This window comes from Scylla paramamosain, unplaced genomic scaffold (genome assembly GCF_035594125.1).
Source record: "Scylla paramamosain isolate STU-SP2022 unplaced genomic scaffold, ASM3559412v1 Contig97, whole genome shotgun sequence".
Classification (NCBI taxonomy): Eukaryota; Metazoa; Arthropoda; class Malacostraca; order Decapoda; family Portunidae; genus Scylla; species Scylla paramamosain.
In genome coordinates this window covers 55,001-72,500 of record NW_026973762.1, presented here as the reverse complement: position 1 = coordinate 72,500, position 17,500 = coordinate 55,001, and positions in this window count along the sequence as shown.

Sequence of the window (17,500 nt, the reverse complement as noted above, 5' to 3'; positions counted from 1 at the left end):
CTGATCGGACTATAAGGTACCGGATAAAGACTGCAAGCATTCCTGCCGACATCAGCAATTCGTTCTTTACCAGAACACAGGTACCCCATACAAAATGTTTCCGATCTGGCCCGTATATCATCGTTGGCTTAGCTAGCGAGGCGGACCGTGAAAAACACACCACAGAACAGGCAACCGAAAATTTAAAACTTCTAGGCTTCGAGCTCGTAGAGTCTCCGGAGCAAATCGCCGCTCGAACAATCCTTGCCCGTCGAGTCGACGATTATATACTGAAAAAAACCAGCGAGGATCTCCGAGAGGAGATCGAAGAAAAAAACGGAATCCAGATCGACGACATAAAACTCATACAAAAAGTACACATGATCAAACTAAAGCTACGATCGAGACAGCAGGCAGAACAGGCGCAGAAGAAAGGAATCAAACTCTTTTCCCAAATAATACCCTCTTACAACGTCAGCATTGAGGAATACCGTCCGGTAAATCAATGTTATAAGTGTTATAAATTCAGTCATAGAACAAACCAATGTAAGGAGAAAGAACAAGTGTGCTCTAAGTGTGCAGCTAAGGGCCACGATTATAGAAACTGCCAATCAACCACATTAAAATGCGCTAACTGTGACGGCGAACACGTTGCTGTCTCGTTCAAATGCCCAGTTAAACGCACCCAGCAGCAACAACAAAACTCCATAACAGCAACACCAACAACCTCTTCACAGCCAAACAACTCCTACGCTCAAGCAGCCACACCTGCCACCCCAACACACATGAACACAATTTCTAACACAAACATGGAAAAACTGCTACTAGCCGAAATTATAATCAAATATTCCATACAAACCTCCTTCGGTGACCTGAGAAAACAAGCAGAAACCATGAACTCACTGCTGGAGTACAATGGTTGTCCAACAATAAAACTCCCACCAAATTTCACACAAACAAATCAACAACACTACCAACAAAAGCTTGTGGAACAAACAGAAGCCCCTACACAAACAAACCAACAACACCACCTTGCTGAACAAACAGAAGCTCCTACAGTCCCTAATCAGGAACCAAACTCCTCCTCCACCGAACAATCCAGCCTCCTTCCAACCGGGAACCTAGCTACCGGTGAGGACACAGTTTCTGGGAAAACGCAACCCAACAGCCCCACTCCTACCACTACCTCCACCACAAAAACGAACGAAAACACACCAACACAAGCCAGTAACACCGCACATAAAAGACACATTCCGGGTACACAACCCACCTCCCCTAGACCCACACGAACCACATCGAGAGTTAAGAAAACATGATTACGATCATGCAACTAAATTGTCGCGGCTACTGGAATAACCGGCACCTTATTTCAGAAGCTATTCGATCAACCGACCCAGACATCGTCCTCCTGAACCACACAGGTTCACCAACAAAACCAATTAAGCTATATGGATATAACACACGTTACACTACAGGTACACGTCATGATGGCGTAGCTGTCATGGTCAAATGCACCATCAAACACATCCACATAACCGACTGGCCTTCAGCACACTTCCTGGCCACCAGGATCGAAACACAACACGGGATATTTCTTATTGCCACCACATACAGCAGACCGGATACAGGGCTCCCTCTCACCAGTCTCAACAATCTCTTCAATCACACAAACATACCAGCCTATATACTGGCAGACCTCAATGCCAGTCACACAGCATTTAGACACACCAAGAACAACCAACATGGACACCAACTTCTACAACTTACACAACTGAAACGCCTCCGTTTCCTTGGCCCTGACTTTCCTACCTGCTATACCCACAATGGGAATGGCAGGCCGGATCTCATCCTCTCCAACCGGCAATCCCTACCTTTCCATCACCACATCTCCTACGGACCCATCTGTGGTTCAGACCACGTCCCCCTAATTCTAAAAATATCCTCAAACCCCATATCTATCCCATCCCCACCTGTCCCCGACTACCGCTCCGCCGACTGGGAGGGATTCAGGAAAACTCTTTCAGACCTACACCAACCACCACAGCTCGAAGGCCAACCCTATACAATAATAGACAGTGCCCTAGAGACACTACATAGTGACATCCTGACATCAGCCAACAGACACACACCAAAGAAACAACACAAAATTCACATAGACTTCAGACCCTCCATAAAAACACAACGACTACTAGTGTGCTACAGAACACGCTTTTTACAAAACATGCACAACCACATACCCATCTACAGAGACCTCTGCACCCTTCGCACACACATACTAAATAGCCTACAGGATGACCACAGCGCTCACTGGAGGAACCTAGTCTCCCTTATGGACGGAGCTCGCTGCAAAAATCCTACTCAGTTCTGGCACATGGTGCACAAGCTGAAGGGATGCCACCGGGAAAGATTCGAGTACCTCCTAGTGAACGGTGATCGAGTCACCAACCCAGACCAGGTCACCAACACCTTCCAGACACACTGGTGCAACACCTTCCAACCACACCCTTTCCCTCCCCATGAGCCCAGTATTGCCCACATACACCACATCACCGATCTTGTGCGCCGAAACATAGCAAACACGCTACCACATAACATTATACACTTAACACACCTAGATCCCCAACACCCTCTCACCACACCCATTGAGGAGGAGGATGTCACCAGGTTGCTCAGACATACTCCGCGGCGAGCCCCCGGCCCCTCAGGAGTCACATGGCCGATGGTGCGGAGCCTTCCTCCAGAAATCATATCCAGCCTGACAAAAATTTTCAATGCTTGCCTCGCCTCTGGATACTTCCCAAAGGCTTTCAAAATTTCAAACATCACCCTTATTGCCAAGCCCGGAAAAAACTCTCACTTACCAGAAAACTATCGCCCCATAAGCCTCCTTGAAATTCTTGGAAAAACTTTTGAACGTCTAATCAACTTAAGATTGAGAGCGTTCCTCGAATGTAACGGATTGCTGGCACCACAGCAGTTCGGTTTCCGGAGGAACGCCTCAACTGAGGACGCCCTTAACAGCATAGTAGCCTACCTAAATTTCAACAAGCCATATTACAAGACAGCACTCGTGACAAAAGATGTCAAGAAAGCTTTTGACACCGTTTGGCACACCGGTTTGAAATACAAAATTTGTAATAACTTCAATCTCCCTTTTCTAACACAACGCATCTTGTGTAGTTTTCTGGATGAGAGACAGACAAGAATCCGCCACCAGGGCAACTTTTCGCCATTTTTCACCCCTCAGGCTGGAGTCCCACAAGGCTCCGTACTCTCCCCCACCCTTTTTAACATGTACACAGCTGACCTACCCCTCCCAGCCCACAATGACTCACTAACTATTCAATACGCGGACGATGTAACGCAATTGGCCCGTGCCAGGTCGTTAGATCTCCTAACCGACAAAATTCAATGGGAACTGATGGCGACTAGCCTGTGGGAGATGAAATGGCGAATTCTCTCCCATCCCGAAAAATCAAAAGTCACTTATTTCAACATTAAAAGAAGTCAGCCCCGCCAAATCTCACTAAACAGAATTACTCCAATCCCCACCCCAATCCCCATCAGTAACAACAACAAAGTGCTTGGCCTCACCATAGATAAGCACCTCAACTTCAATATACATATAAAACAAAAAGCAACCATAGCCGCCAAGGCCCTGAGCAACCTGGAAAGATTTCGCGACAGCAGCACAAAAACAAAACTTCACCTCTACAAAGCTTTCATTCTCCCTCTCTTAACCTACTGCCCTCTTGCCCTCTCTCTCTCTGCTCCCTCCAACCTCTCTAAACTTCAAAAAGTTCAAAACCGAGCAATTCGTTTCGCTCTTGGGACGAAATGGTTCGACTTCCAAACCTCTCTCTCCATTCACCAGGAGTCCAACATCCCCCCCCTTAACATAACACTCCACAATAGAATCGAAAAACAACTAAGCTCCTTCTCCGACAGACACACAATCACATACAATTTCATTACCAACCTCCCCCCACCTTTCCGTCACCTGCCGCACTGCAATCTCCTTGATCCTCCCACTGTGCCTCCTGAACCTGTTTTCTAATAATGGACTCCTCCTTTCTTCCCTTCACTATCTCCTTTCTCTGTACCACTCATGGTGTCTGAGTGGCATCATCGTCGTTCTCTCGTTCACGTGGGCGGTCCCGCGTGCCAACACCTAGTGGTTTTTTCATATTTTTTGTCTTATGGTTTTGTATTCATATTTTTGTTTTTGTGCATTATTTTTCTGTCTCGCAGCCTAGGTTTTAAGGTGGCACCGGACCGCTCTTGGGAAAGGGACGCGACAAAAAATCACCGCCATTAACATACCATGCCTCTGACCGAGGGAGTGGGGTCGTGTGGCAACACCTAGTGGTTTTTTCATATTTTTTGTCTTATGGCTTTGTATTCATATTTTTGTTTTTTATACATTATTTTCTTGCCTCGCAGCCTAGGTTTCAAGGGGGCACCGGACCACTTCCAGAGAGACGGGGATAGCACGAACCGCACTCCTCCCACTGACGTCACGGCAATGGGGCCCCCGGACGTCGGCATGACGTTCCGGTAGCGGTACCCCCCGAGGTAGTTAAGGAGCGGCCAGTACTGATGATGGGGACGGTAACCACACCATTCAGTGGAAGCCACTTCACCCCCCACACAGAGGTAGTTGGGTGCGGCAAGGGCTGGGCAGGAAGGTAGTCAAGAGATGGTGGGGCGGGGCCCTGGAAGCATCCATGCAGGAATCCCCATTCACCCCCCGCCACCAGCGACTTACCGCGTGCAAGCAGATGGTATTAGATTTGACCCCTCGTTGCGGTGAGGGAGCCTTTTCGAGCCTCTGTCATTGCACATCCTACCATCATGTCAATCATTATCACAAACCATCCTCACCCTCCCCATGCACATAACACCACAACATTTTTTATACTTCTCTTTTCTTTAGCAGGTTGGCCTTTTTGCAGGAAGAGTCACAGGACAAGAGCAGAAAGGACCGACACCGCTTTTTCACCCACCACATTACATCATACATTAAATATCCCTGCCATCACCAAATCACTCTACTACTATCCGTGGTTCGGAACCCACGTAAAACTGTAGGTCCCTCCGCTATACGGATGTACTTCTTCCTCTGTCCTTCTTTGAACCAATAAAAAGCAAAAAAAAAAAAACCCTTTCTACTCTGACTGTCCTTCACTCCTCTTTCACATCCTGATGGTGCAGGCTCTGGATAGTCTGGCCCCTAACTTGTGCGTGGTTTGGCCCGGGGTTTTGGGTGCGTGGGCGGCGTTCGTGGCTGTGGCTGTGTTGGGCTTGGCCTGCTCGGTTGGTGGCGGACTCTCCTGCTTTCCCCGATAAAGACCTTGTCCCCCTTGCCATCTTAGCATGAATATAACACGTAAAAAAAAAAAAAAAAAAAAAAAAAAAAAAAAAAAAAAAAAAAAAAAAAAAAAAAAAAAAAAAAAGATGTCCTTCCTCATTGAAATTGCGCCTGGGTTAAGCCCCAGTGACTATTTCTCCTACTACAATTCCCTTCTTATCACCCCCCTATTCTTCCCACTATCCCCACTTCCCCCTCCCCATCTTTTCTCTCTTTGTTATGTTATGTTATGTTATTTTGAGGCACATTCGTGAGCTTCCTGTTAGACCGTTCGGACGTCGTACTAGCAGCTCTCATCACCATGACTGGCCGCGGCAAGGGAGGCAAGGGTCTTGGAAAGGGAGGCGCCAAGCGTCACCGTAAGGTTCTGCGTGATAACATCCAGGGAATCACCAAGCCTGCTATCCGTCGTCTAGCTCGCCGAGGTGGCGTCAAGCGCATCTCTGGTCTCATCTACGAGGAGACTCGTGGGGTGCTCAAGGTGTTCCTTGAGAACGTTATCAGGGATGCTGTCACCTATACCGAGCACGCCAAGCGTAAGACCGTTACTGCCATGGACGTTGTCTACGCCCTCAAGCGTCAGGGCCGTACCCTGTACGGATTTGGTGGTTAAATCGCTCCATTATTGAGATGGTGCCAGCTATTCAGCTTGCATTATCATCATTGAATAACATCATCTCCCGGACCTTTTTAAGGTCCACAAACATGAAAAGAAAGAAGGACCATAGACTACTATTATTACTACTACTTTCTCATAACCATGTTCACTATCACTATCTGAGCTAAGAAAAGAAACCATTATTAATTATAACCATCTTTCTCACTTCATCAGGTCTTCTCCAAGTATTATTATTATTATCATTATTATTATTATTATTATTATTATTATTATTATCATTATTATTATTATTATTATTATTATTATTATTATTATTATTATTATTATTATTATCATTGACTTATTTCAATGATCACGCCCCTCATCGTTCTCAGTTTCTCATAAAACAAAATATACATTGAGATGAAAAAGACGCTCAACATATCACAATAGGCAACACATCTAATCAACTCTCCACTGTGACACACAGCAGGTACATTAGTAGAAATATAGTATACATATTTATTCTCGGTCACTTGCGTGCCTGACTAAATAATAATAATAATAATAACAAATAACTAACTCGAAAATAAATACACTACTTGCTTATTATTGATATACCAGTATAGTCTACACAACTCTCTAGATGTTTGAACGTGTGGCTCCGAAGAGGAGCCGGATTGATGGTGATATTGGCTGAAGGGGAGGGAGGCCCTTTATTTACTTCTTCTCAGTCTTCTTGGGAAGGAGCACGGCCTGAATGTTGGGCAGCACGCCACCCTGTGCAATGGTGACTCCGGAGAGGAGCTTGTTAAGTTCCTCGTCGTTGCGGATGGCCAGCTGCAGGTGACGTGGGATGATGCGAGTCTTCTTGTTGTCACGGGCGGCATTGCCGGCAAGCTCAAGGACTTCAGCAGCCAGGTACTCCATAACTGCCGCAAGGTACACGGGGGCACCAGCACCCACGCGCTCGGCGTAGTTGCCTTTCCTTAGAAGGCGATGAATCCTGCCGACCGGGAACTGGAGTCCAGCACGACTGGAACGGGACTTTGACTTTCCCTTCACCTTTCCTCCCTTGCCGCGTCCAGACATGATAATGGATGTTGTGGTAGTAGTAGTAGTAGTAGTAGTTGTTGTTGTTGGTGATAAATGAGGAGCGCGAGTACTCTAACCTCGTCGGTAGCTCTGCGAGCAAGTAGTGAATTTTGGGAAAAACGGCTATATATACGCGAGATCAGATCGGCCCAGAGCGCGTCTGGACCAATCAGGACGCTCGCTGAGGTGGCGACTCCTGATCCTGAGTAGGCACGCTAATATATATACCACTTTTCAACTGAGAAAACGCACACTCGTTCTCACAGCAGTACGGCGACACTATGCCTCCCAAAGCATCAGGAAAGGCTGCCAAGAAAGCTGGCAAGGCACAGAAGGCCATTGCCAAGGGCGACAAGAAGAAGAAGCGCAGGAGGAAGGAGAGCTACTCCATCTACATCTACAAGGTGCTCAAGCAAGTCCACCCAGACACTGGCGTGTCCTCCAAGGCCATGTCAATCATGAACTCGTTCGTGAATGACATTTTCGAGCGCATCGCTGCCGAGGCATCCCGCCTGGCACACTATAACAAGCGCTCCACCATCACCAGCCGGGAAATCCAGACCGCTGTCCGTCTTCTTCTGCCTGGTGAACTGGCAAAACACGCTGTTTCTGAAGGCACCAAGGCTGTTACCAAGTATACCTCCTCCAAGTAAACAGGCGGCCAGTATACTGCTGCCAGTATAAAATAATACCCGGCTCCATTGGAGCCACACTTGAAAAGGAAAAAAGATACGATATAGACAAATGCATTATTATTATAATTATTGTTATTATTATTAATATTATTATTATTATTATTTTTATTATTATTATTATTATTATTATTATTATTATTATTATTATTATCATTATTAATAATATTAATATTGTTGTTTTTATTATGATTATTATTATAATAATTATTGTATCATTATTATTATTATTATTATTATTATTATTATTATTATTATTATTATTATTATTATTATGCTTATTATTATCGTGATTATTATTCTGTGGAGATAAAGAAAAGATAAAAAAAAAATAGAGATAAAGAAAGATAAAAATTCTCCCAAGTGAAAGAGATATGGCCATGGAAGAGGGAATAATAATAATAATATAAAAAAAAAAAAAGGGGGGAAGGATATTGAGTTGAAAGTCGATACCTGATACTGAAAGATGGAAAATAAATATTTTCTTCCACAAAACCAAACAGATTGTCTATGAAAATTCTTTAATGAAAGAGATGTTTGGCCCTAAAAAGGGCCTAGATATTGCTGTTATGAAGATCATTCGTGGATGACTTCTTAGGCACGCTCGCCACGGATGCGACGAGCCAGTTGGATGTCCTTTGGCATGATAGTCACGCGCTTGGCATGGATGGCGCACAGGTTGGTATCCTCAAACAGACCCACGAGGTAAGCCTCGGAAGCTTCCTGGAGAGCCATGACAGCAGAGGACTGGAAGCGGAGGTCAGTCTTGAAATCCTGAGCAATTTCACGCACCAGGCGCTGGAAAGGCAGTTTCCTGATAAGCAGCTCAGTGCTCTTCTGATAACGGCGGATCTCACGGAGAGCAACGGTTCCAGGCCTGTAACGGTGGGGTTTCTTGACACCTCCAGTGGCTGGAGCAGACTTGCGAGCTGCCTTTGTAGCAAGCTGCTTGCGGGGCGCCTTGCCACCAGTGGACTTGCGAGCCGTTTGCTTGGTACGTGCCATAGTTGTGGTAACAACAACTCACAACGAACACTCAGCTGAGTCTGCCCGCGCAGTGTAGACGTGTGTAGACGTATATTGAGAGGTGCTGTTTTGGTGTGTATGTGTACTTGTTCTGTTGTCATGGTGTAAGGGTGTTTCTGATTTGTTGCAAATCTAAGTGCTTTGTTTTGAACTTTTTGAAGTTTGCTAATTTGGTTATTGCTCATTGTGTGCATAGGGATTGGAGGGTAATCAAGTATTGGTAGTATTAGTGCTTTTACTAAGTGTATTTTTATTTTCTCTGGCATGTTATGTAACTTGTAGAGTTTTTGTAGTGACGCTATTGCTATATTTTTACGCTCCTGTATATGTTTGTAGTAGCCACCTGTAGTTATGGTTAGACCAGGGCATTTGCCGGTACTTTTAAATTCTATTTCTTCTTCGTTAATGATGAGTGGAAAGGTAAGTTTTGCTCCAAGGTGCAGAGGGGTGAATTTATTAACATTGGTTTTTATTTTCCAGTTCCTTTCGTAGTTATTAATTGCTGTTATTGCTCTCTCTGTTTTTATATTGAGCATGTTCTTGGACCTTCCTGGGTAGCCAATTATTTGTGTTATGTCGTCTGCAAAACTGATGTTAAGGGTTTGTATAGGTTGTTGAATATCATTGGTGTAAATTGTGAAGAGTGTTGGTGACAGAACACTGCCTTGTGGTACACCGCAGTTTAAATTAAATGTAGGACCAATGTAATGATTAACTTTAATGGATGCTGTGCGATCAGATAAAAAGTCGCATAAAAATTTTTCTATTGTAATAGGGAGTTGTAGTTGTAGGATTTTATGCTTAAGACCGAGGTGCCAGACTTGATCAAAAGCTTTAGATATGTCTCTTAGTATGACTTGGCACTGGCCTTTATCTGATTTATTGTGTGCTATTTGTTCTGTGATGACTGCTAGTGCTTGTGTGGTGCCTCTATTACTACGAAAACCGAACTGGTAAGTGTTATATAAGTTATTAATTTCTAGGTGTGTTTTTAGCCTTGAATTTATCACTCGCTCAAGGATTTTGCCTGGTACTTCTAATAGCGTTATTGGTCTGTAATTTTGAGCCTGTTGAGGGGATTTATTTTGTTTAGGGATTAGTCTGATGATTCCGTTTTTCCACTTGTCGGGAAAATAGCCTGCTGAGATAGTGCTGTTGAATATTTCTGTTAGTCTAATTATTGCTGTGTCTGGTAGGTGTGTTAAGATTGTTTTATTAATTCCACTTCGTCCCGGGCTAGTTCTTTTTAGCTGCTTTATGATGTTTTTTAATTCTTCTGTAGTTATTGTCGTGTCAGTGTGTTGTGTGTTGAGTCTGGTAATGTCAGAGTTATTGTAGGGAATTGTTCTGTGGGTGTTATTTCTGATGTTATGTAAGACAATCTCATTTTCCATGTGATCTTCCTCTCCATCCTCCTCTCCACTAAAGATTTCTTGCCAGTACTCTCTGTGTACTTCCTCTTTTTCTCTGTCGGTGTATACTTTGTTGTTATGTTTGTTCCTAATGTAGTGGGGTTCGTTCTCTCTGTTGCCTGTCAGTAGTTTAATTTTCTTCCAGAATGTTGTAGGATCTCTATAAGTGCTCGAAACTTCATTTATTAGTCTGTACCAGTGTTCTCTATTTTCCTGTATTAAAGCTTCGTGTAGTAGTGTTTGTAGTTGTTTGTAGTATCTGTAATTCTGATAGGACCAACCGTGTGCACGTGAGTAAGTCTGTAGTTCTGTAAAAAGTGTCTTAAGTAGTTTTGTTGTGTCTGTGTGTTTGGGTGATGGTAGACATTTGTAACGTGTAGTGGGTATGGCTTGTTGCATAGCTTGCTCTATTGCCTGGTGCCAGTTTTCAGTGGCAGTGTCTATTGTTTCAAGTGTTTCTTCGTGTAGTGTGTTTGTGTGTAGTGTGTTGGTGACATGTCTTTTAAATGTTTCCCAATTTGCTTTATTGTAGTTGGGTCTTGGTGGAGCTGGAATGAGTATAGGGGCTGTGGCTATTGTGTAAATTATTGGAATGTGATCGCTTGTGGTGAGGGGTCCTTCTACTGCATGTGTGTTGTGGTATGTGCGGTGGTTTGTAAGTATAATGTCTGGTGTTGTGCCTCTTCTGTGTGTATAATAAGTAGGAAAATCTGGTCCGACATGTTGTATTAGTCTGTTTTGTATTAAAGTGTTGATTTGTCTGCCTTTGTTGTTGCTGTGAGTGTATCCTAAGTTGGGGTGATTTGCATTTAAGTCAGCCAGCATGTATACTGGACAGGTACGTCTAAACAATTTAGTGAAGTCAGGTATGGGTATATATGTTCTTGATGGTGGTTGATATAAAGTTGAAATTATTATTTTTCCTGTGGTGGTACTTATTTCTACTGCAAGTAGATCTGATAGGAAATCATCAAGTAGTTTATATTGTATGTTCTTTTTTATTGCTATAGCTGTGCCATCTGACGCATTATTGAGGGTATTTTTCGTGTGTACTCTGTATCCAGGAATTTTCATTGGTGTGTTTTCTTGTATGCCGTGGCTGTTTATGAGTATTATTTCTGGGTCTATTATTCTGTATGTGTTGGAGAGTGATATTCGTCTGTTGTTCCAGTGTAGTACGTTGTGTTGTATTATCTTAATGTTTCTTAGAGCCATGTTGTTTGTGTGACTTTGTTGGTGTGTGTGTGAGTGTTTTTGTGTGTTACTGTGTGTTTTTTGTTTTTAGTTTTTGTGTTTGCCTAGCAACTGGAGACCTTTCATTGCACTGTCCTGTTCTTATTTTCCTGAATACACTGTCTTCCAGTATAGTGAAGCAGTCTTTCAACACTATATCACCTTTTTTGATTAGTCCTATCACTTCGTGAGATTTCATGGTTGGTTCATTGTAGGTGTATTTATATGTTCCATCCTCTATTCCTTTTATCAGATGACCCATTGTGATGTTTTTAGGCCATCCCTGGCTCTCTCTTGTTATTATTTTAAGTTCTATTTCATCGCTGTCAAGTTGTTTCTTTGTGTTTGTTTGTGTTTTTTGTTTGGTAGAAACTTGTTGGGTGTGTGTGTCTAGTGTTGTTACATTTTGTTGTTGATCTGTTTGTGTGTCTGTTAGTAGGTCTTCAGTTTCCATTAAGGATAGTTTTTCTGTGTCGGCTAGAAGTGAGAGGAGTTTTGAGGAATTAGGTGTCTTGGGTATTTTTATTTGAGGAAGTTTATTTTCCTTTAGAGTGGCATTAAGTTCTTTCTCATAGCTTCCTGGTTCTATTACATTCATTAGATGAGCGTGTATCATGCAAGAGTATATTTTGAAATGGTCTTCTCTGCTGATTTGTGTTGATGTGCTGTTATTCATTGTGGGGATGTTGTTTGTCTTTGTTATCTGGGAGTATGATGCTGTCTCCTTTTCTTCCTCTCTCTTCATCTTTATTACATCTTTTCTTATTTTGCATCTCATAGATAGTGTTCTGTGGTTTTCTCCACAATTGATGCATTTTTTGCTCTCTTTGTTGCATGATTTCCACGTGTGCCCTTCCTCGGCACACTCGGAACATATTTTATATTCTTTATGCTTTGTACAGTCTTTTGTGGTGTGAGATTCTATCATGTAGCATCTGAAGCATGTTTGGATGTGATAAAATTTATCTTGCTGGATTTGGTAATGTGGAATTTTCATGGAAAAAAGCTTTAGTCCATGTTCTGTAGCTTTAGAGGCATAGATTGCCTGAGAGAATGTTATTTTAATTGTTTTAGAGTTAGGGAACTTGAAAACATTATCAATATTGCCTTCCAGGAATGAATTTTGAGTATACAATTCATTTAATATGTCGTCTTCAGAGTTGTTGTAGATGTGTGCATTAACATTAAAGGCTATGACTGTTTTCTTTGCTTTCAGTTCTGGTGGTATTACTGGATTCATGTCTTCTTGGGAAAATTCTTCCTTAATCTTGTCCTTGAATATCTTTTCTTGCTCTTCATCTGACGAGACGATGATGAATCCATCTTGGACTGGAATTATGTTGGTAGGGAAGACATCATTGTTGCTGAGTATTGTTAGGAGAGTGTTCTTTCTTCGTGGATCTTGGCTGTTTGTTGTTTTTATTTTTACTCTCGGCATTTTTCACATGATAAAAACAATAATTCCTATAAGGGGGCCGAGGCCCGACAAAAAAGAAAGAGAAGGAGCCTGCCTATGTGGGGCAGTTTAGTCACCCAGCTCCTAAAAGCTGTCGTAATGGCCCTGCCCCACGACCTAGCCCTAGCAGAGATTTCCTCTGAAGGAGGGGAAAGGAAATATCAAGTTGGAGGTAAAGAGGGAGGCTTACCCAGCAGCCTTCTAAGCCAGAGCCAACAGATCCACCTAGTTACCGAGGGTCACTCTCGGGAACGTTCTGGGTCCGCTCACTGCAGTCTGGCAAAGAACGAAGCTGGGAGCAAGGAAGGGAAAAGGGAGGATGGCGAGGAACCACAGGGCGAGCTCTCAACCGGACAGGGAGAGCTCCGGTACACAGTGGGACCTGGGAAGGCAGCTGGTGTTCTTCCGTCTATGATCACCTAGCTCCTTGACTCGGTGGCGAGTAAGTACGAGGCGGCGAGAGCTGCTGTCCAGCACTTTCACTCAGCGTCCGAACGGTCTGCGTGCCGCTACTACCGTCTGCTGCCCGCGCTTCCCACAAAATCCCTTTATATATGAATCGGGTGGGCCCGACGACTCCAACCCTGCCTTGTGATTGGTCAGAAACGTCCAGTGAGGCTCATCGCCCACGCAGTCACCGCATGAAAGATGTGATCATTATTGTTAGTCTAATTCATTTTGTTCTTATTCTTATTCTTATTCTTATTCTTTCTTCCCTCATTCATAACAAATCTTGGAAAATATACAGCAGAACTGACATGTCATTTAAAATTCTAAGACAATTAGCAAGAAAGTTGTGATATTCTTATTTTTTTCATTCTTTTTATTCTATTTTTTTCTTATTCTTGTCATAATTAATATTGTTATCTTTATTATTTTCATTTTTTTTTATTATTCTTCCTTATCTTATTCTTATTTATCCTACTTTTAGAGAGATGAGGCTTGTGCGGTCACCCATCCAAGTTCTGCCCGGACCCCCTGCTTAACCTTGCTGATCCCGCCGTCAGCTGATTGGTCAAGAGCGGAGAACAAGGTGTTGGGAGGGCTTATTTCTCTTATTCTTATTCTTTCCTGTATTGTTGTTGCATTGTTGTGCTGAAAATGTTGGAAAATATGCACTAAAATTAACCCTTCATTCATAATTCTACGACAATTAGCAAGAGAGATATATTATTACTTTTTTCCCTTATTTTTGTTCTTTTTATTCTTAATCTTCTTTTTTTTATTATAGTTGTTATTGTTATTTTATTATTTTCGTTTTTCGTTCATTCTCCTCATTCTTATTGCTATTTTTTTCTATTCTCAGAGAGATGAGGCTTTTGTGGTCACCCATCCAAGTTCTTCCCGGACCCCCTGCTTAACTGCGCTGATCCCGCCGTTAGCTAATTGGCCAAGACCGGAGAACTAGGTGTTGGGAGGCCTTCTTTCTATTATTCTTATTCTTTCTTCCCCCATTCATATCGTTGTATTGGAAATGTTGGAAAATATACAAAAGAATTCACCCTTCTATGACAATTAGGAAGAAAGACATGGGATGCTTTCTTTCTTTTTTTTTATATTCCTTTATTGTAATTTTTCTTATTCTTGTTATAATAATTCTTACTGTTATCTTTATTACTTAAAATTTTCGTTCATTCTCCCTATTCTTATTCTTATTTTTTTTATTTATTTATTTTTTTTCAGACAGATGAGGCTTGTGTAGTCACCCATCCAAGTATTGCCCGAAACCCCTGCGTAATCTCGACGATTTCATTTGACAATACCTATTTACTTATTTATTTATTATTATATTTATTAAAAAAAAAAAAGAAGAAAAGAAGATGAAGAATAAGGTATGTAATCGAAATACTCTCTCTATACTGTAGCAATAGTTTAGCTGGATGTACTTGTATTGTGTCAAAAATACTTGCAATATCTGCAATTGTAACCTGCAGTGTCGGCATAATGCATAATTAAGCAATGAAAAGAAAAATTAATAAAAGAATAAATGAAAAAAAGAAAGAAAAAAAGATACAATTAACAATTAAATATATTAGCTACCCCTCTACGTTTCTTTATCACTGCAGAAAAATGGAAACATTTTAACGTAGACTTGTCAAAATTCAACTGAAATTAAGGGTTAAATAAGGATTGTCACCCCTTCCCCAGAGGATATTCATTGTCTTTTAATATATATATATATATATATATATATATATATATATATATATATATATATATATATATATATATATATATATATATATATATATATATATATATATATATATATATATATATATATATATATTCTTTTTATTTAAAGTCTTATTTAGAGAGAGAGAGAGAGAGAGAGAGAGGTAACGTCCTTGAGGATAGCAGCTCGTCTACGCTCCGCTCAGTGATCAGCGTTAGAATGTAATTCCTCATTTCTTTAAAAAAAAAAAAAAAAAAAAAAAACAGAAACTTTATTTAGGGGGCTTGCTGGAAACAAACTACAATGGAGGAAAGAACAATATGTCTGCTATATGACCCACCCAGTTAAATTTTCAAGAAGCAAACGCAAGTTGGAAAATACGAGGAAGATAAATTTTCATTTATATACGTTTTATGGTAATTTCTGCCACGCCTTCCTCTATTCATCAAACGTCACTGACACTTATTCCCTTTATTTTTTACTTTACAGAATCTTTTGTAGGGCAAGACTCTAGAGGATATGTGCTTTCATAAATTCTATAATGCTTTGCTTATCATAGAGACATAAAAAAAAAAAATAATAATAATAAAAATAAATAAATTAATTAATTTAAAAAATCAAAATAAATAGATATATAAATTAATTAATCAATCAAATAAATTTCTATGCTTCACCTTTATAGCATTCGTATGAATGTCAAAACAAAACAAAAAATATAAATATAAATAATAATATGAAAAAAAAAAATTACTAAATATATGAAAAATAGCATTACTACTACTACTACTACTACTACTACTACTGCTACTACTACTACTATTTTTTTTTTTTTTTTTATGTAGGAAGGACACTGGCCAAGGGCAACAAAAATGTAATAAAAAAAATGCCCACTGAAATGCCAGTCCCATACAGGGGTCAAAGCAGTGGTCAAAAAATGATGAATAAGTGTCTTGAAACCTCCCTCTTGAAGGAATTCAAGTCATAGGAAGGTGGAAATACGGAAGCAGGCAGGGAGTTCCAGAGTTTACCAGAGAAAGGGATGAATGATTGAGAATACTAGTTAACTCTTGCGTTAGAGAAGTGGACAGAATAGAGGTGAGAGAAAGAAGAAAGTCTTGTGCAGCGAGGCCACGGAAGGAGGGGAGGCATGCAGTTAGCAAGATCAGAAGAGCAGTTAGCATGAAAATAGCGGTAGAAGACAGCTAGATATGCAACATTGCGGCGGTGAGAGAGAAGCTGAAGACAGTCAGTTAGAGGAGAGGAGTTGATGAGACGAAAAGCTTTTGATTCCACCCTGTCTAGAAAAGCAGTATGAGTGGAACCCCCCTCAGACATGTGAAGCATACTCCATACATGGACGGATAAGGCCCTTGTACAGAGTTAGCAGCTGGGGGGGTGAGAAAAACTGGCGGAGACGTCTCAGAACACCTAACTTCATAAAAGCTGTTTTAGCTAGAGATGAGATGTGAAGTTTCCAGTTCAGATTATAAGTAAAGGACAGACCGAGGATGTTCAATGTAGAAGAGGGGGACAGTTGAGTGTCATTGAAGAAGAGGGGATAGTTGTCTGGAAGGTTGTGTCGAGTTGATAGATGGAGGAATTGATTTTTTGAGGCATTGAACAATATCAAGTTTGTTCTGCCCCAATGAGAAATTTTAGAAAGATCAGAAGTCAGGCGTTCTGTGGCTTCCCTGCGTGATATGTTTACCTCCTGAAGGGTTGGACGTCTATGAAAAGACGTGGAAAAGTGCAGGGTGGTATCTTCAGCGTAGGAGTGGATAGGACAAGAAGTTTGGTTTAGAAGATCATTAATGAATAATAAGAAGAGAGTGGGTGACAGGACAGAACCCTGAGGAACACCACTGTTAATTGATTTAGGAGAAGAACAGTGACCGTCTACCACAGCAGCAATAGAACGGTCAAAAAGGAAACTTGAGATGAAGTAAACAGAGAGAAGGATAGAAACCGTAGGAGGGTAGTTTGGAAATCAAAGCTTTGTGCCAGACTCTATCAAAAGCTTTTGATAATTATGTCCAAGGCAACAGCAAAAGTTTCACCAAAATCTCTAAAAGAGGATGACCAAGACTCAGTAAGGAAAGCCAGAAGATCACCAGTAGAGCGGCCTTGACGGAACCCATACTGGCGATCAGATAGAAGGTTGTGGAGTGATAGATGTTTAAGAATCTTCCTGTTGAAGATAGATTCAAAAACTTTAGATAGGCAGGAAATTAAAGCAATAGGATGGTAGTTTGAGGGATTAGAACGGTCACCCTTTTTAGGAACAGGTTGAATGTAAGTAAACTTCCAGCAAGAAGGAAAGGTAGTGTTGACAGACAGAGCTGAAAGAATTTGAATAGGCAAGGTGCAAGCATGGAGGCATTGTTTCGGAGAACAATAGGAGGGACCCCATCCGGTCCATAAGCCTTCCGAGGGTTTAGGCCAGCGAGGGCATGGAAAACATC